This window comes from Chiloscyllium plagiosum, unplaced genomic scaffold (assembly GCF_037043375.1).
Source record: "Chiloscyllium plagiosum isolate Xiang-an unplaced genomic scaffold, Cpla_swu_hap1 HiC_scaffold_26, whole genome shotgun sequence".
Taxonomy (NCBI): Eukaryota; Metazoa; Chordata; class Chondrichthyes; order Orectolobiformes; family Hemiscylliidae; genus Chiloscyllium; species Chiloscyllium plagiosum.
In genome coordinates, this window is record NW_028270164.1 from 53044310 (window position 1) to 53066209 (window position 21900).

The following is a 21900-nucleotide window of genomic DNA, read 5'->3' on the forward strand; positions in this document are numbered from 1 at the left end:
ATTAGTATAATGCTTTCTGGCTGAGCCTGTCACAATACAAAGGTACGTGAACTATTAGCAGTTTAAATTGAGTTCAGATCTAATAAATACGTTTTTCTACTGGGTCAATACAGGAAAATCTGTTTTTTTTCCACTGGGATTGGAGATTGCTAGGTACAAATCCAAATTGTCAGAATCAGCCCACTCAATTGCAAGGGGCATTTAAGGTTGATGTAAACTGGAGACGGGTACTAAATGCTGGCCAGCCAGCAGGGCCCATATCCCACAGATGAACTGAGAAAAATAATGATTTTTTCTGTCCCACTTTCTCTGTGCATAGATTTGAGATAGAAGAAAATAAGGATGGTTTTTGAGAATGGTATGAGGCATGTCATTTCGAGTTGTCGGAGCAAATTACTGCAGATGCTGGAATCTGTACTGAGAACAAAAATTGCTGGAAATCATAGTGTGTCAGGCAGCATCCATAGAGAGAGAGAGAGCAAGCTAACACTTCAACTCACGATGACTCTAATGAAGATGCTGCCTGATCTGCTGTGATCTCTAGCATTTTTATATTCATTTAGAGTTTGTCTACAAAGAAAGTTTGTACAACAAAGAAACCACTTTTACCTTCAATGTCTGCGTTATCGTAATATCATATATATTGAAAAGAAAACGCACTTGCAAAATTCACAAAGAGCTTTACAAAATGGCTCCCAAAAGTCAAATGACAAATATTGTGGACTTCAGCTCATAGAGTCATAGACATGTACAGCATGGAAACAGACCTTTAGGTCCAACTCATCCATGCCGACCAGATATCCCAACCCGATCGAGTCCCACCTGCCAGCACCTGGCCCATATCCCTCCAAATCCTTCCTATTCATATACCCAGCCATTTAAATGTTGTCATTGTACCAGCCTCCACCACTTCCTCTGGCAGCTCGTTCCATACACCGCACCACCCTCTGCATGAAAATGTTGCCCCTTGGGTCTCTTTTATATTTTTCCCCTCTCAGCCTAAACCTATACCCTCTAGTTCTGGACTTCCCCACTCCAGGGAAAAGACTTTGTCTATTTATCCTATCCATGCCCCCTCATGATTTTCTAAACCTCCATCAGGTCACCCCTCAGCCTCCAACGCTCCAGAGAAAACAGCTCTAACCTATTCAACCTCTCCTGATAGCTCAAATCCTCCAACCCTGGCAACATCCTTGTAAATATTTTCTGAACCCTTACAAGTTTCACAACATCCTTCCGACAGGAAGAATTTCATGCAATATTCCAAAAGTGGCCAAACCAATGCCTTGTACAGCTGCAACATGTCCTTCCAACCCCCATACTCAATACTCAGACCAATAAAGAAAAACATATGAAACACCTTTTTCACTATCCTATCTACCTGCGGCTCTACTTTCAAGGAGCAATGAACCTGCACTCCAAGGTCTCTTTGTTCAGCAACACTCCACAGGACCTTACCATTAATGTATAAGTCCTGCTAAGGTTTGCTTTCCCAAAATGCAGCACCTCACATTTATCTAAATTAAACTCCATCTGCCACTCCTCAGCCCATGGTCCATCTGATCAAAATCCCTTTTTAATCTGAAGTAACCTTCTCCGCTGTCCACTACAACTCCAATTTTGGTGTCATCTGCAAACTCACTAACTATACCTCTTACGCTCACATCCAAATCATTTATGTAAATGACTAAAAATAGTGGACCCAGCATCGATTTTTGTGCACTCCATTGGTCACAGGCCTCCAGTCTGAAAAGCAATCCTCTATCACCACTCTCTATCTTCTACCTTTGAGCCAGTTCTGTATCCAAATGGCTAGTTCTCCCTGTATTCCATGAGATTTAACCTTGTTACTCTGTTTCTCATGGGGAATCTTGTTGAATGCCTTACTGAAGTCCATATAGATCACGTCTACTGCTCTGCTCTCATCAATCCTCTTTGTTACTTCTTCAAAAAAAGCAATCAAGTTTGTGAGACATGATTTCCCACGCACAAAGCCATGTTGACTATCCCTAACCAGTTCTTGTCTTTCCAAACACATGTACATCCTGTCTCTTAGGATTCCCTCCAATAACTTGCCCACCACCGATGTCAGGCTTACCGGTCTATAGTTCCCTGGCTTGTCCTTACAACCTTTCTTAAATAGTGGCACCATGTTTGCCAACCTCCAGTCTTCTGGCAGTTCATCTGTGACTCTCGACCACACAAATATCTCAGCAATAGGTCCAGCAATCACTTCCCTAGCTTCCCACAGAGTTCAAGGGTACACCTGATCAAGCTCTGCGGATTTATCCACTTTTATGCGTTTCAAGACATCCAGCACTTCCTCCTCTGTAATATGGACATTTTTCAAGATGTCACCAGCTATTTCCCTACATTCTATATCTTCCATGTCGTTTTCCACAGTAAACACCCGTGCAAAATATTCATTTGGTATCTCCCTTATCTCCTGCGGCTCCACACTAAGGCTGCCTTGCTGATCGTTGAGGGGCCCTATTCTCTCGCTAGTTACGCTTTTGTCCTTAATGTCTTTGTAAAAACTCCCTAACCTCTCTTTAACCTTATTTGCCAAAGCTATCTCATGTCCCCTTTTCACCCTCCTGATTTCCCTCTTAAGTATACTCCTACTGCCTTTATACTCTTCTAAGGATTCACTCGATCTATCCTGTCTGTACCTGACATATGCTTCCTTCTTTTTCTTACCAAAACCTCAGTTTCTTTAGTCATCCAGCATTCCCTATAGTTACCAGCCTTCCCTTTCATCCTGACAGGAATATACTGTCTCTGGAATCTCATTTTGTCATTTCTGAAGGCTTCCCATTTTCCAGCCGTCCCTTTACCTGCGAACATCTGCCCCCAATCAGCTTTTGAAAGTTTTTGCCTAATACTGTCAAAATGAGCCTTTCTGCAATTTCAAACTTCAACTTTTAGATCTGATGTGTCCTTTTCCATCGCTATTTGAAAACTAAGAGAATTATGGTCTCTGACCTCAAACTACTCCCACACTCCCTGCCTTATTTCCCAAGAGTAGATCAGGTTTTGCACCTTCTCTAGTAGACACATCCACGTACTGAATCAGAAATGTTCTTGTACACACTCAACAAATTTCTCTCCATCTGAACCCTTAACACTATGGCAGTCCCAGCCTATGTTTGGAAAGTTAAAACCCCCTACCATAACCACCCTATTACTCTTACAGATAACTGAGATCTCCTTACAAATTTGTTTCTCAATTTCCCTCTGACTAGTCGGGGGTCTAAAATACAATTTCCATAAGGTAGTCATCCCTTTCTTATTTCTCAGTTCCACTCAAATAACTTCCCTGAATGTATTTCCAGGAATATTCGCCCTCAGTACAGATGTATCACTATCCCTTATCAAAAACACCACTCCCCCTCCTGTCTTGCCTCCCTTTCTATCCTTCCTGTAGCATTTGTATCCTGGAACATTAAGCTGCCAGTTCTGTCCATCCCTGAGCCATGTTTCTGTAATTGCTATGATATCCCAGTTCCATGTTCCTAATCATGCTCTGAGTTCACTTGCCTTCCCTGTTAGGCCTCTTGCATTGAAATAAATGCAGTTTAATTTATCAGTCCTACCTTGTTCTCTGCTTTGTCCCTGCCATATTGTGTTAGAAGTATTTATCTCAGGAAGGAGTCACAAGAGATCTTTTGAAATTCAATGTACATTTCCAAGGCTAATCTTATTGAACCAAGATATCCAGGAATTGTGAACAGCCCTTCCCAGCTTTCCACAACCTAACAATCTGCTTAAAACCTCAGCTTAAAACATAGACAGATTCAAAGCAGGATTCACACCTAAAGTGCATTGTCTAACCTGAGATGTTACCCCTTGTACATTGATAAAACCATTAATATATTGGAACAAAGAGTTGATAGGAATCCAGATTTTGCATTTTAATCAGCAGTCTACCTTCTAACTGATTAAAGGATTCGACAAAGGCAGGTAGTTTCAAAGTCGTTAACGTTTTACTTATAAATACTGTGCTTTATACCTCTCTTTCATACCAGGCTTGAGGAAGGAGCTGAGCTCTCAAAGCTTGCAATTTCAAATAGACCTGGTGGACTATAACCTGGTGCTGTTTAATTTGACAATGAAAACCATCTGAGCTAATGGCTGAAACAATTAAAAGTTAATTACTTCCAGTGTAGGCCTAAAAAATTTTATTTATTCACTTGTGGAACATGGGCATTACTGACTAGGCCAGCATTTATTGCCTGTCCCTAGTTGCCTTTGAGTAGGTGGTAGTGAGGTGCTTCCTTGAACTGCTGCAGTCTGTGTGTTGTAAGTTGACCCACAATGCCCTATGGGAGGAAATTCCAGGATTTTAACCCAGCGACACTGAAGGAACTGTGAGATATTTCCAAGTCAGGATATTAGTTGGCTTAGAGGGGAACTTGCAGGTGCTCCCATGTGTCTGCTGCTCTTGTCCCTCCAGGTGGAAGTTGTCCCAGTGCCTAATATAGAAACATGGTTCACCAGTATGGGGATAGCAGCTATTTTAAACTTTAAACTGTGCAAGACAGTTTGTGAGCAACTATTTTGTGTCTTGTGCCCCAGGAAGAACTCAGACACCAACAGACAAAAGTTCTCAGCCAAGAGGATCAAAAATTATAAAGGTATTAATCTATGTCCTACTCCTGATACCAAGCACAACTGAATACAGAAATAAGAAGACGTGGAATACATAGCAGCAAAGTTCGTACAAAAATGGAAGGCTTTCGATTCTTGAGGCATTGAGATCAGTGCTGGAGGAGGTGAGACAAGCTAAACAAAATACACCCTGACAGGACCAGGACCAATACATTCACAGTGGGATTTATTCATTGTGTTGGGAAGGCTTTAAACGAGCAAAGCAGGGGCATGGAAACCTGAAGTAGATTCAGAAGAGAAAGAGGAAAAGATAGAAGCAGAAGGCAGAAGATTAATAAACAGTTAGATTCGAACTGTTAGACCCGGACTATCCAACTTATCTCCCATCTCAACCTGACTATTTCCAAAACTACTTACCTCCATCCCTCAACCCGATTCTGCCTCCCAACCAGATCTGACTACCCCATCTGGTTACTCCTCCCAAACAGACTACACCGCACAGACCTGACTGCACCCTCCCAACACCTGCAAATCTCACTGGCCTTCCCAACACAACCTGGTTACCACCTCTGACCTGACTACCCATCCTGATCTGACCTGCCCAGAATACTCCTGACCAGACTTCCCCCTCACCCTTTGCAAACCTCAAACACGTGGGCGGCACGGTGGCACAGTGGTTAGCACTACTGCCTCACAGCGTCAGAGACCCGGGTTCAATTCCCGCCTCAGGCGACTGACTGTGTGGAGTTTGCACGTTCTCCCCGTGTCTGCGTGGGTTTCCTCCGGGTGCTCCGGTTTCCTCCCACAGTCACAAAGATGTGCAGGGTCAGGTGAATTGGCCATGCTAAATTGCCCGTAGTGTTAGGTAAGGGGTAAATGTAGGGGTATGGGTGGGTTTCGCTTCGGCGGGTCGGTGTGGACTTGTTGGGCCGAAGGGCCTGTTTCCACACTGTAATCTAATCTAATCTAATCTAATCTAATCACCTACCAACCTACTGTCTCATCTACCTACTCCCCTACTCACATCCCCAGCTACACTTCCACCTTGCTACTTACTCACCATCACACATTCTCCCAGCCTGTGCAGCCATTAAAAGAGGAGTGTTCTGACTTAGCCCCAATTCTGTTCCAGTCAGACAGAGATGTTATGCTGCACATTTTAGTTAAATCCAGAGTTGGCAGTCCCTGATGAAATGCAAAGCACTATCAAATTGAGAAAAGTTTTGAGTGTGCGCATGACTGCTGCACAAAATTCCAGGCTACTGTCTCTCCATGCCCTTCTACCAAAATGTATAACTTCATCCTCTCTGTATTATATTTCATCTACCACTTGCCTATTTCATTAACCTGTCTATGTTCTTCTGAAGTTTACCATTATTCTCCTCACAGTTCATAATACTTCCAACTTTTGTGTCATCTACAAATTTTGAAGTTGTCCTTCACACCAAAGTCTAGGCCAAATTTGCAGTTGGAAGACTAAAGCAATTTGGGCTGTCATTAAATCTGCAGGAGGTTGGAGAAATTGGGTGAATTCAGACTTTAGAAGGACTTAAAGACAAGGACTAAAACCTTGGAGTTAATTCACTGCAAGATTCAGATTAATGGTGAGAGGGGCTTAATGTAGGACAGAATATGAAAAGGTATATTTGGACAAGTTGGAATTTGCACCGGAAAGCCACAGAAGTGTACTAGATAATGTTTAAATGGTGAAAAAAAAATTAGGTTCATGCAGAGGTAATGGAAGATAGTATTAGGAAGGTGAAAATATTGCAGTGTTGATGGGGAGGATTTTGAGTTTGAAGCGTAATTCAAGATTGAATTACATTACAAAATGTCAGTCTCATTCAATCCGTTTGGGAAGCTAAGGATAGGTATTGAAATCAGTAACAAGTTTGTGATGAGCGCTGGTTTGTGTTGATGCTATGGAGTGATTACTTTCATCAATACAATCCTAAATGGCTTTGTCCTTGTAGGCGCCGCCTACCATGAGGTATGGGCATTGGAGTTCAGTCCTTCATTGTACAGGCAACTCACTTAGACTACTTTGCCCCGACTCTGAGCTTGATGCAGCTCTGTCTCTCCCTTATCTAAGAATGATGTGGGGATGCCACTGTTGGACTGGGATAGACAAAGTCAAGAATCACATGACTCTGGGTTATAGTCCAGCAGGTTTATTTGAAAACACAAAGCTCCAAAAGCTGGTGTTTTCAAGTAAACCTGTTGGACTATAACTTGGTGTTGTGTGATTTTTGACTATTATATAGAGAAAGCTATGTATGGGTCTCTGGATTTCCAATTGACAAACAAATGGACTGAATGCTGATTGTTGTAAGACAGCTCTCTAGTTCGGCTATTTCATCCTCTGTTTGAGTCACAATAACATGTGACTGCTGATGTTAGACTGACATCATACCATTAGTTAATACATTTTCATCACACTATAAGCACCAAGAATTATCGTTTTGAGTTTTCCACTGAGGGAAATTGTTAATCATCCATAACTTCATATCAGTCAGGTGGTCTGATATCACATGGGATAGTATTAAAATTTAAGAGAAGTCGTGCTTCATGATTAGACATGAAGGCATTTGATACGCTTGCCTTTATTGGTTAGTGCATTGAGTATAGGAGTTGGGATGTCATGTTGTTGCTGTATAAAACAGTGGTTAGGCCACTTTGGAATAATGCATTCAGTTCTGGTCTCCCTACTATAGAAAAGATGTTGTTAAACTTGAAAGGGTTCAGAAAAGATTTGCAAGAATATTGCCAGGGTTGGAGGGTTTCAGCTGTAGGGAGAGGCTGATTAGGCTGGGGCTATTTTCCCTGGAGCATTGGAGGCTAAGGGGTGACCTCGTAGAGCTTTATAAAAACAGGAGGGGCAGAGATGGGGTGAATAGCCAAGGACCTTTTTCCCAGGCCAAGAAAGTCCAAAACTAGTGGGGATAGGTTTAAAATGAGAGGAAAAAGATGTAAAAGGGATTTAAGGGGCAACTTTTTCACACAGCGGATGAAACATGTAAGGAATCAGTTGCCAGAGGAAGTGATGGATCTGGTACAATTCTAACATTTCAAATGCATCTGGACTGGTACATGAATAGGAAGTGGTTGGAGGGGTATGGGTCAATTGTTGACAAATGGGATTAGATTAATTTAGAATGTTTGGTCAACATGAGCTAGTTGAACTGAAGGCTCTGTTTCCAAGTTGTTCAACTCTATAATCTGTGAAAGATGACCCCATGCCTGTGGATGCTGTCACCATGGCATAGCAGAGTTAGGAAGATTATAAAGGTGACAGTGACAGAAAAGGACAAAAAAATCCACTGATGTAATTCAAACTCAATTGGTAACACTGACACATTATGCCAAAACAAAAAAGCCATACATTAAGCAATGAGAGATGATGATAATTATTTTTACCCATTCGCCTCTTGCCTACATTTGTTAAACCCAAGCGGTGTAATGAGATAGTCAATCCTACAGAAATTATTAGGCTCTTTCAAATTTCTTCTTCCAGCGACCTTTCCTGGAAAGGTAACAAGTTAAGTCTCTTTATTTATGAAATTCCACTAAAATATCTTCTGTTTTATTCAGATTTATATGTTTGAAATACAATATAAAAATATCTGTGGACATGGACAGAGCTTTAGCATCAATATTAACTTTTAAACTTACCAGCTCATCAATGATGAGGAGAGCGCGCTGGATGAATGGCACATGATGGTCATAATTGTCATTTAATTGGTCACCCATCTGCTGGAGTCTCCTGCTTATATCCACAATATTGTCAATGTTAGCTAAGAGAAAATAAAGCAGTTATAACAGCAGAAAATGAATGGCAAAATCCCACAAAATTCCCCACTCTGTAGTAATTCCTACAAATCATGGAGGGAGCTTGTCATCTGTCATGTGTTGCATTTTCTAACTTACAGTCTGTTGTGACCAAGTCCCTTGCAGTCAGAAACAAGGGAATTTATAATGGGAAACAAAGCAATAGCTGCCAAATAAATACTTGATGCAAAGATGCAAGTGTTGGACCGGGGTGGGCAATGTTAAAAATGACACGACGCCAAGTTATAGCCCAACAGGTTCATTTGAAATCACAAGCTTTCAGAATGCTGCTCCTTCATCAGGTGAAGTACACACATACTTTTACAAAACAGGACACAAATAACATACTAGAAATGTTGGGAAACAAAGGGCCTAGTGAGAGGGATGAGTGTAAGGAAATCAATATATGAGGGAAATGGTGTTGGGGAAATTGTTGAAATTAAATATTAAATAATCCCTAGAGACTGATAATCTACATCGTAGAGCACTTGAGGATATGGCTCTATAAAAAGTGGATACATTGGCGGTCATCTTCCAAGATTCTTTAAATTTCCCTGTTTCTAACTGAAACGGAGCTACGTTTGAGTTTGCTAATATTTTTCTCTTCACATATCTATAGAACGTTTTACAATCAGGTTGTATGTTCTCCTCAGGGTTATTCCCTTTCATCTCAGAACAGTTCCTATGGATTGGAGGGAGCTAATATAACTCTTCTATATAAAAAGGGAGGTATACAAACAAAAAACAGGAATTATCAGCCAGTGAATCGGAAGGCAGACATGGGGAAAATGCAAGAGTCTATTCTGAAAGATTTAATAGCAGGGCACTTGGAAACAGTGGCAAGGTCAGACAGAGACAGCATGGATTTACAAAAGGGAAAGCATACCTTACAAATCTACAGGAATTCTTTGCGTATATAAACTCCAAAGCAGTTTAACTCTTTGCAAGGGAATGATCACAGGTCATTCCTACACTGCCTGCCTCGTCATCTTACTCTGCCTGGTGGTCACCCATTGCCTTTCTGCCTGTGGAGTCTTAGTCTTTGGTGTGACCACGATTCTCACAGTTTTGCAGATATTCCTCATTTCAGTCCTAAGTGGTTTACCCCATACCCTTAGAGTGTGATAAGTATGAGATTGAGCCAGTGGAAGTAGTTTGTTTCAACTTTCAAAAGACTTTTGAATGTCTTAGCATTCAAGAGATTAGCATGTAAAATTAAAGTGCATATGATTACGCTAGTGCACCGACATAGATACAGAACTGGTTGGTAGGCAGGAAACAAAGAGTAGGAATAAACAGTTCTTTTTCCAAAAGACGAGAGGTGATTTGGATAAGGTAAAAACAATGACTGCAGATGCTGGAAACCAGATTCTGGATCAATGGTGCTGGAAGAGCACAGCAGTTCAGGCAGCATCCGAGGAGCTTCGGCAAAATCGACATTGCGGGCAAAAGCCCTTCGTCAGGAATAAAGGCAGAGAGCCTGAAGCGTGGAGGGCAAAATGCATGGCAGATGCAATACAATGTAGGTGAATGTGAGGTTATCTACTTTGGTAGCAAAAACAGAAAGGCAGATTGTTATCTGAATGGTTACTGCTTGAGAGAGGAGAATATGTAACATTCCTCATACACCAGTTGGTGAGGGTGAGCATGCAGGTACAGCAGGCGATGAAGAAGTGAATGGTGTGTTGATCCTAATAGTGAAAGGATTCAAGGACAGGAGCAAGGATGTCTTGCTGAAATTACATAGGGCTCTGTTGAGACTACATCTAGAATATTGTGTGCAGCTCTGGTATCTCTAGCTGCAGAAAGATGTTCTTGTGATGAAGGTAGTGCAGCAGTTTATCAGACAAATTCATGTGATGGCAGGACTGACATATGAATAGATGTTGAATCGATAAGAATCATTTTTGCTGGCTTTCAGAAGATTGAGGGTGTATCTCATGGAAAATACAAAATTCAAATGGGACTAGACAGAGTAGATGCAGAAAGGACATTCTGATAGTGAGAAAATCCACAACAAGGGGTCACATTCTAAGGGTATGGGGTAAACCATTTAGGACTGAAAGGAGGAACGTCTGCAAAACTGTGAGAATCGTGGTCACACCAAAGACTAAGACTCCACAGGCAGAAAGGCAATGGGTGACCACCAGGCAGAGTAAGATGACGAGGCAGGCAGTGTAGGAATGACCTGTGATCATTCCCCTGCAAAGAGTTAAACTGCTTTGGATACAGTTCAGGGGAATGACCTCACAGGTGAAAAAGGTAACAGCAAAATTTATGGCATCTTGGCTGGTTCTGCTGTATGGCAGAGGACAGAAAGTGTGAAAATGCATACCATAGGAGATTCAGTTGTATATGGGATTAGATTGGAGTTTCTACGGCCACAAATGAGACTCCTGGATGGTATGTTACCTCCATGCTGCTAGGATCAAGGATGTCTCAGAGCCGACAGGACATCTTGAAAGGGGAGGGTGAACATTGAGTGCTTGTGGTACAGATAGGTTCCAAATACCTTGGCTATAAAAAAGGATGAGGTCCTAAAAGCAGAATATAGGGAATTAGGACATAAGCTGAATAATAGGATTTCAAAGGTACTGATCTCAGAATTACTACTAGTCCATGTAATAATCAGAGTAGAAATAGCAGGATAGGTTGGATGAATAAGTTGCTATAGAGACAATATGAGGGAGAGGGTTTCAGAATCCTGGGGCATTGGGTTTCTGGAGGAAACCGGAACAAACTGGACAGGTTACTCCGGGCAGGATTAAGACTGATGCCTTTTGGAAGAGTATTGGCTTGAGTGGTTGGGTTTAGGAGGGTTTCAACTAAATTGGCAGTGAGATGGGAACCTAAGCGAGGAGTGAAAGGAAGGGGAATCAAGGACAAGAACAAAAGACAGAAAGAGGAATAAAAGAAGTGATGGGCAGAGGAATCCACAGCCAGAATCAAACAAGGCCACAGTAAAAAGAGGCGTGAGAATGCAATTAGATTAGATTACTTACAGTGTGGAAACAGTCCACATCGACCCGCCGAAGCGCAACCCACCCATACCCCTACATTTACCCCTTCACCTAACACTACGGGCAATTTAGCATGGCCAATTCACCTGGCCTGCACATCTTTGGAGAATGATGGGAATGTTAAAAAGGTAAGCCTGAAGGCTTTGTGCCTGAGCATTTGAACTCAAGCCGATGAATAAATAGATGTAAATGGCCACGATGGAGACGTGGATGCAGTGTGACCAGGGATGGGAACTGAACATCCAGGAGTATTCAGTATTTAGGAAGGACTGACATAAAGGAAAAGGCAGTGGAGTTGCATCACTGGTTAAAGAGGATATAAAATGTAGAATCTGCATGGTAGAATTGAGAAATACCAAGGGGCAAAAATAATTAGTGGAGATATTACTTAGACACCCAAAGTGTAGTGGTGATGTTGGGAATAGCATTAAATAAGAATTCAGCGATTACATATAGTAAATAAACATCTGTAATTATAGGTGACTTTAATCTATGCATGGATTGAGCAAAGCAATACTGTAGACAAAGAATTCTGAGAGCATGATGGTTTTCTTGACCAATACTTTGAGGAACCAACCAGAGAACAGATCATCTTAGACTAGGTAGTATGCAATGTGAAAGGAATAATTGGTAATGTAGTTGTGAAAGACCCCTTTGGGAATAAGTGACCATAATATGGTCACATTATTGATCAAGATGGAAAGTGAGATAGTTAATTCTGAGATTAGTGTCCAGCATCTTCATAAAGGAAACTATGGTGGTATAATAGACATGAGTTGGATATGATGGATTGGGAAATGTTCCTGAAAGGAATGGCAATGAATAGGCAATGACAAACATTCAGGAGTGAATGGATGAAACACAAAAATTGTTCATTCCTGTCTGGTGCAAGAGTGCAAAGAGAGCAGTCATAAAATCATGGCTCACAATGGAATTTAGAGATAGCATTTAATACAAAAAAGAGATACAAATTGGTAAGAAAAAACAATATACCTGAGGATTGTGAATGGTTTAAGAAGTTAGCAAAGGAGGATCAGGGGATTGATTAAGAAGGAGAAAATGGATTTGATAGTAAGCTTGCAGAGAATGATTGTAAATGTTAATTATGTAGGTATTTAAACAGAAAAAAGTTGATGAAAACTAATGTAGGTCCAACGGGGAAAAAATGACTGACAAACTACAATCACACTTTGCTTCTATCTTTGCAAAGGAGGATGTGAATAATGTACCAGAAATGATGGTGAACACAGGATTCCTAGAAATAGTGGATGTATTGGTTGTCATCTTTCAAAATTCTTTAGACTCTGGAACAATTCCTACAGATTGGAGGGTAGCTCATGTAACTCCACTGTTTTAAAAGAGAGGTAGAGAGAAAATAGGAAATTATAGCTCAGTGAGTTTGATGTTAACAGACAGGAAGATGCTGGAATCTATTAATAAGGATTTTACAGTAGAATATTTGGAAAACAATTTTAGAATCAGACACAGTCAGTACTGATTTACGAAAGGGAACCTGCACTTGGCAAATCTGCTGGAATTCTTCAAGGATGTAACCAGTAGAGTTGATTAGGGGGAGCCAGTGGATGTGATTTATTTGGACTTTTAGAACACTTTTGAAAAGGTCCCACATAAGAGATTAATGTATAAAATTAAGTGCATGGGATTGGGCATTATGGTTTGAGATGGATAGAAAATTGGTCAGCATTCAGGAAACAAACTGTAGGAATAAATGGGTCTTTTTCTGAATGGCAGGCAGTGATTAGGCCTAACTAGTAACAATATATGTTAATGATTTAGATGAGGAAATTAAATCTAATATCTCAAAATTTGCAGATGACACACAGCTGGGTGGAAGGATAAGCTGTGAGGAGCATGCAGAGATGTTGCAATATGATTGAGTGGGCAAACATATGGCATAAAGTTGTACATGACATTGATGAGGCCTCATCTGGAATGCTGTGTCCAGTTCTGGTCACCCAGTGGGAAGGATATTATGAAGCTGAAGAAGGTTCAGAAGAGATTTACCAGGATGTTGCGAGGTATGAGTTGTTTGAGTTATAAAGGCAGGAAGGATAAGCGTGGACATTTTCTTTGGAGCGTAGGAAGTTGAGAGGTTGAAAGTGGTTTGAGGTTATCTACATTTGTAGTAAAAATAAGGCAGATTATTATTTAAATGGCTGTAAATTAAGAGAGCGGAATGTTCAACGACAACAGGGTATCCTCATGCACCAGTTGCTGAAAACAAGGGTGTAGGTGCAGCAGGCAGTAAAGAAGGTAAACTGTATTTTGGCCTTAATAGTGAGAGAATTCGAGTATAGGAGCATGGATGTTTTGTTTCAATTATACAGGGCATTGGCAAGGCCACACCTGGAATATTGTGTGAAGTTTTGGACTGCTTATCTGAGGAAGGATGTTCTTGTTATAGAGGGAGTGCAATGAAGGTTTACCAGATTGATTCCTGGGATAGCAGGACTGATGTATGAGGAGAGATTGAGTTGATTAGGATTGTATTAATTCTTTGAAGAGGTAACAAGTAGGTTATACCAAGGAAACCCAGTGGATATTATCTACCTAGACTTCCAAAAGGCCTTTGATAAGGTGCCTCACGGGAGGCTGCTGAGTAAGGTGAGGGCCCATGATGTTTGAGGTAAGCTACTGGCATGGATTGAGGATTGGCTGTCTGACAGAAGGCAGAGAGTTGGGATAAAAGGTTATTTCTCGGAATGGCAGCTGGTGACAAGTGGTGTCCCGCAGGGTTCAGTGTTGGGGCCCCAGCTGTTCACTTTATCAAAAAATGATCTGGATGAAGAGACTGGGGGCATTCTGGCGAAGTTTGCCGACGATGCAAAGTTCGGTGGACAGGCAGGTAGTTCTGAGGCGGGGGGGGGGGCTACAGAAAGATTTAGACAGTTTAGGAGAATGGTCCAACAATTGGCTGATGGAATTCAATGTGAGCAAATGCGAGGTCTTGCACTTTGGAAAAAGAACACAGGCATGGACTATTTTATAAAGGTGACAAAATTCATAAAACTAAAGTACAAAGGGATCTGGAAGTGCTAGTACAGGATTCTCTAAAGGTTGACTTGCAGGTTGAGTCTGTGGTTAAGAAAGCAAGTGTAATGTTGTCATTTATTTCAAGCGGGTTGGAATGTAAAAGCAGTGATGTGCTACTGAGACATTATAAAGCTCTGGTTAGGCTCCATTTAGAATATGGTGTCCAGTTTTGGGCCTCACACCTCAGGAAGGACATACTGGCACTGGAGCGTGTCCAGCTGAGATTCACACGGATGATCCCTGGAATGGTAGGCCTAACATACAATGAACGACTGAGGATCCTGGGATTGTGTGTTAAGAGTTCAGAAGATTGAGGGGAGATCTAATTGAACCTTACAAGATAATGCATGGCTTAGAAAGGGTGGACGCTGGGAAATTGTTTCTGTCAGGCAGGGATACTAGGACTCGTGGGCATAGCCTTAGAATTAGAGGGGGTCAAATTCGAACAGAAATGAAGAGACATTTCTTCAGCCAGAGAGTGGTGGGCCTGTGGAATTCATTACCATGGAGCGCAGTGGAGGCCAGAACGTTAAATGTCTTCAAGGCAGAGATTGATAATCTTGCAGGGAATTAAGGGATACAGGGAGAGTACGGGTAAGTGGCATTGAAATGCCCATCAGCCATGACTGAATGGCAAAGTGGACTCGAGGGTCGAATGGCCTTACTTCCACTCCTACTTCATATGGTCTTATGGTATTCACTTGAGTTTAGAAGAATGAGGCGGGGTTGGAATTATCAGAGAAACGTATAAAATGTTAACAATGTTGGGGGAGTAGTTTAATAATGATTTTAGGACTGAGATACAGAGAAATGTCTCACTTAGAGACTGTGGACATGTGGAATTCTCAACGATAGAAAGTGGTTGAGGCTAAAACATGTGTTTTGAAGAAAGAGGTAGATATTGCTGAAAACAACAAATGCTGGAGATTACAGCAGGTCAGACAGCATTCATGGAGAAAGAGCAAGCTAATGTTTCAAGTCTAGATGACTTTTCATCAGAGCTGAATTGAAGTGTGGAGGGGGCAACATTTATGCTATAATTGGGAGGGGAAGATGTGAGGGTAGTAGGTGTAAAGCTGTTACATTCTCCCATTTGTTTCCTTTCCTTTTAGCTTTACTTGTTACATTCTCTGTTATCATGTCCTCTCTCCCCTTCCCCCATCCCAGAGGGACTGTCTGATTATTCCAGTCTGGCAGGTAGACACACCATTCTTCTGCCATTTTCACATTCTGATCACTTAATCTGAACTATCAACATTCTTACTCCCCCAGCACCTTACACCCACCACCCTCGTGCTCCTCCGCAACTATAGCATAAATGGTCCACCTCCACACCACTTCAGCTCTGATGAAGAGTCATCTAGCTTGCTCTTTCTCCATGGAAGCTGTCTGATCCGCTGTGATCTCCAGCATTTGTTGTTTTCAGTACAGATTTCAGCATCTGCAGTAATTTGCTCCTATGTAGATGTAGCTCTTGTGGCTAAAGGATTAAGGGATATGGTTACTGAGCTTGGTGATCTGTCATGACCATACTGAATGGCAGAGCAGGCTCAAGGGGTCAAATTGTCTACTCCTGTTTCTATCCTCTGTGTTTATATGATGGCTGGAAATCAGAAACATGAGTCACAGTCTAAGAATACAGGGGAGGTCATTTGGGAATGAGATAAGGAGAAATTTCTTCACCCAGAGAGTGGTGAGCTGTGGAATTCATTACCACGGAGAGATGTTTAGTCCAAAACACTGTATGGTTTCAATAAGGAATTGAATATAGCACTTGGGACTAAATGGATCAGAAGCTGTGGGGAAAAGCAGGTACAGACTGTTGAATTGGATAATTATCCATTATCATAATGAAGGCAAAGCTGGCCTGAAGGGCCAAATGGCCCACGCCTGCCTATTTTCTATTACCTCCAGACTCAGCTATTCCAACACACTCCTGATCTCCCAGTCTACCCTCTGTAAACTTAAGTTCATCCAAAACACTTCTGCCTATGTCTTAACTCGCAGCCTGTTCTCCTATCATCCTAATACTCCCGAACCCAGTGAAGTAATGTCTTTACAATTCCCAAAACATCCAAATTAATTGATTCATTTACCTAAGCTTTTGATATTATATGCAAAAGTCCGCCCACTACTGCACAACAATTTCTTCATTAATTATCAATCTGATTACATCCCAAAATTTGAGACCATAATAAATAGTGGTTCATTCAGAATTAATATTTTGACTGCCCAAAATAGTAACATATTTGACCATTGTTATTTCATTAGACAAATCAAGGCAGGACTTATACACTTAATGGTAAGGTCCTGGGGAGTGTTGCCAAACAAAGAGACCTTGGAGTGCAGGTTCATAGTTCATTGAAAGTGGAATCACAGGTAGACAGGATAGTGAAGAAGATGTTTAATACCCTTTAATACCCTTAAGTCACGGCAATAAGTATTGGAGTTTGGAGGTCATGGTTTGGCTGTACAGGACAATGGTTCGGCCACTACGTTCAATTCTGGTCTCTCTGCTATAGGAAGGATTTGTGAAACTTGAAAGAGTTCAGAAAAGAATTACAGGGATATTGTCAGTGTGGGAGGGTTTGAGCTAAAGGGAGAGGCTGAATAGGCTGGGGCTATTTTCCCTGGAGCATTGGAGACAGAGGGGTGACCTTATGAAGGTTTTTAAAGTCATGAGGGGCATGAATAGGATAAATTGACAAGGTCTTTTTCCCAGGCAAGGCAAGTCCAAAAGTAGAGGGTATAGGTTTAAGACAAGAAGGGAACGATTTAAAAGGGATCCAAGGGGCAATGTTTTCATACAGAGAGTGGTACATGTATAAACTGGCAGAAGAAATGGTTGAGGCTGGTACAATTACAGCATTAAAAGGCATCTATATGAATAGGAAGGAGTTAGAGGATATGGGCCAAATGTTGGCAAATGGGACTAGATTAATTTATGATATCTGGTTGGCATGGATGAGTTGGACTGAAGGGTCTGTTTCCATGTTGCACAGCTCTATCATTCTAATTGTAACCATCAAGCTGCCCTTCTCCTGTCATTTGGGGATCTATTGCCAGGTCTTTCTTGTGCACTCTATTTCTAAATGATTTTTTTGTATACTGTGCTTTTTAAGTCCGAAGTGTTCAACCAAGTTTTTTTTAGTCATCAGTCATGTGGTTGGTTGTAATTTGTTTTTCAATTGATATCAGTCTTGTTACGTGATTGGACATTTTAACCAGATAAAGTTGTCGATTTACCAGACTCTGTTTTAAAGTACCTCAGTATGAGAACATGGCTGGATCTGCTGCTGGGGAATAAGGTTGGTTGAGGTAAGAGTGATCATAATTTCATTGTGAAAAACAAGGAATAATCTGCAAGAGCTTGTGAAAGTGACATTCAGGTACAGACTGATTTTATAATCCACAAGCAAGAAAACCAACACCCCCCCCCCCCCATCAATGATGAAGGAGATCAAGAATATGTTGTAACAGAAAAAGCAAGATATGATAATTATCAAATAAATTTTTAAAGTGAGACCAAAGCCAAATACAGTAACTTGAGAGGGACAGTGAAGAAGAAAAGAACATTGGCCAAGAGATGAAGTGAAACTAGGATAAAAGTACCACATGAAAGGCTGGTTATCAACATTGAGGCTAGTGGAATAGGAGGATCAGTTTCAAAGTTGGGGTTGTCTTTTTTTAAATAAAGCAACATGTGAGATCCTAACGAAAGGAAACGGGTTGGTTTGCTGCCTGCAGAATGAAATGGTTGCAGTATCTCGGTAACACATGGAGCTGATGGGCAGAGTGTCCTCGCGCATGCGCTCATTGTGGCGGGAAGGGACGCGCGCTGTGGGACGGCGGCGCCATTTTGTGAGGGCGAAGCCTGGGTCTGAATTGTTTCATCAACAATTTGTTCAAATATAATTATTGAATCTGAATCCGGAGTCACATAATACACTGATATATAAATTCCCAAGACTGGTCCATTTAGAAACACGCAAGAGGACGGAAGAAAATGCCGGTTTTACCGAACCGTTCACAAACAGTTGGATGTTATGAGGTGGGCTCAGTTATGGAAACAGTTACCTTTTTAAAAATAAACGGAAAGGTTTCAATCGCTGTTGATTATATTTTTAATTTAAAAATTCTGAAGCCACGAGAGCTGAATGCAGCAATTCTCACACAGTTGGTGTGTGCGCCCGCAAATACCTGGGGATCTCAGAAACACCGAAACAAAAAGCTTCAAAAACACCTGGTAATGCCCCTGTCTCTGATCTGGGGGCCCGGGTCCACGTCCTACCTGTCCAGAGACTGTATTAATATCTCTGAGCTGGGGCCCCGGGTCCACGTCCTACCTGTCCAGAGACTGTATTAATATCTCTGAGCTGGGGCCCCGGGTCCACGTCCTACCTGTCCAGAGACTGTATTAATATCTCTGAGCTGGGGGCCCGGGTCCACGTCCTCCCTGTCCAGAGACTGTATTAATATCTCTGAGCTGGGGTCCCGGGTCCACGTCCTACCTGTCCAGAGACTGTATTAATATCTCTGAGCTGGGACCCCGGGTCCACGTCCTCCCTGTCCAGAGACTGTATTAATATCTCTGAGCTGGGGCCCTGGGTCCACGTCCTACCTGTCCAGAGACTGTATTAATATCTCTGAGCTGGGGGCCCGGGTCCACGTCCTACCTGTCCAGAGACTGTATTAATATCTCTGAGCTGGGGGCCCGGGTCCACGTCCTCCCTGTCCAGAGACTGTATTAATATCTCTGAGCTGGGGCCCCGGGTCCACGTCCTACCTGTCCAGAGACTGTATTAATATCTCTGAGCTGGGATCCGGGTCCACGTCCTACCTGTCCAGAGACTGTATTAATATCTCTGAGCTGGGGGCCCGGGTCCACGTCCTACCTGTCCAGAGACTGTATTAATATCTCTGAGCTGGGGCCCCGGGTCCACGTCCTACCTGTCCAGAGACTGTATTAATATCTCTGAGCTGGGGCCCCAGGTCCACGTCCTACCTGTCCAGAGACTGTATTAATATCTCTGAGCTGGGGCCCCAGGTCCACATCCTACCTGTCCAGAGACTGTATTAATATCTCTGAGCTGGGGCCCCGGGTCCACGTCCTACCTGTCCAGAGACTGTATTAATATCTCTGAGCTGGGGCCCGGGTCCACGTCCTACCTGTCCAGAGACTGTATTAATATCTCTGAGCTGGGGCCCCGGGTCCACGTCCTACCTGTCCAGAGACTGTATTAATATCTCTGAGCTGGGGGCCCGGGTCCACGTCCTCCCTGTCCAGAGACTGTATTAATATCTCTGAGCTGGGGCCCCGGGTCCACGTCCTACCTGTCCAGAGACTGTATTAATATCTCTGAGCTGGGACCCCGGGTCCACGTCCTACCTGTCCAGAGACTGTATTAATATCTCTGAGCTGGGGCCCCGGGTCCACGTCCTACCTGTCCAGAGACTGTATTAATATCTCTGAGCTGGGGGCCCGGGTCCACGTCCTACCTGTCCAGAGACTGTATTAATATCTCTGAGCTGGGGGCCCGGGTCCACGTCCTACCTGTCCAGAGACTGTATTAATATCTCTGAGCTGGGGGCCCGGGTCCACGTCCTACCTGTCCAGAGACTGTATTAATATCTCTGAGCTGGGGGCCCGGGTCCACGTCCTACCTGTCCAGAGACTGTATTAATATCTCTGAGCTGGGGGCCCGGGTCCACGTCCTACCTGTCCAGAGACTGTATTAATATCTCTGAGCTGGGGGCCCGGGTCCACGTCCTACCTGTCCAGAGACTGTATTAATATCTCTGAGCTGGGGGCCCGGGTCCACGTCCTACCTGTCCAGAGACTGTATTAATATCTCTGAGCTGGTTAATTGGAAAAGGTCATAAACACCTTTGTAAGGAACATTGCGAACCAGAAAGAAACACACATTTCTTTAACACATCTCAAAGTATATCTGGTGCCTTCAATTTTAAAGTGAAGTGATTTGTTATAAAGGCAAACAGCCACTGTCAAACGAAGTACTTTTAAAACAGAAAATAAAATCAGAGAGTTTCTGTCACAGGCAGGGCAAGTATCTTAATGCTGCAAGGATCGTAAAAATAAATCTTCATTTTCCTACGATAAGATTAATGATAATCCCGCTATACATAAATAACAATTATAATTGATCTGTTTTTTTGCTTTTTTTTGTTTGGACCACCAAGGGATATAAAAACGCAAAAACAATTAAAATTGTTTCGGATAAAAGATGGCGGTCAGATATTTGTGGAATGATTGAAATATTGGAAATAAGGAAATATGTACAAGCTAAATAATTAGTTGGTAGCATTTTACAGTAGATGAAAGAGGTCAACATGTCATTCATACAAGGAAACACTGACAGGGACTCAATGAGACACATAGTATCCTAGGCAAAAGTGAGGACTGCAGATGCTGGAAATCAGAGTTTAGATTAGACTGAGGGCTGATGAAAGGCATTTGCCCGAAATGTCGATTTTCCTGCTCCTCCGATGCTGCCTGACCTGCTGTACTTTCCCAGCACCACTCGAATCCAGCATAGTTTCCTCCCCAGCGTTTTAAAAGAATTTAAAGGTGAAAACGGGTATATCCACCTTAACTATAATCTACCAGCTGATATTAATTCCTAAACTATTCTTTTGGATTTGAACATTGTACCTGACATTTTAGTATTTAAGAAAATTGATAGAGGGAAATCAAACAATTATAAACCAGTTAACTTTATTCTGTAAAGGGGATGCTACTAAAGTCAATAATTTAGGATAGACTGATAAAGATCTTGAAAAATGTCAACTCAGTACAGTCAGATAGCATTAATCTTTGATGAATCTGATTGACATTTTTGAAGAGGTTGCTAGAGTAGTGGACAGGGGAATATTATTATATTAGATTCCTACAGTGTGGAAACAGGCCCTTCGGCCAAGCCAGTCCACACCGATCCTCCGAAGAGTAACCCACCCAGAACCATTTCCCTCTGATTAATGCACCTAACACAATGGGCAATTTAGCATGGCCAATTCACCTGGACCACATATCTTTGGACTGTGGGAGGAGACCCATCCAGTCACCCGAGGCTAGAATTGAACCTTAGACCTGGTGTTGTGAGGCAGCAGTGCTAACCACTGTGCCATCCCAATGGACTAGAATAGCTGTGATGGTAAAGATGCCATAGTTGTACCAGGTGAGAGAGTTGCTCGTTCATCAAAGCGAGATAACATTTGGTCAGTTAACCTGAGGATCATCATGTCTCAGGCGAGGGGAGAGGTTGAGAAGGAGAGTCAACCTTGTTAATCTCTGCTGGTGCAGGAATGAACCACATTGTTTTCATCACACTGGTTCAGTAGATTTATTTAATATGTGGTCACTTGTACG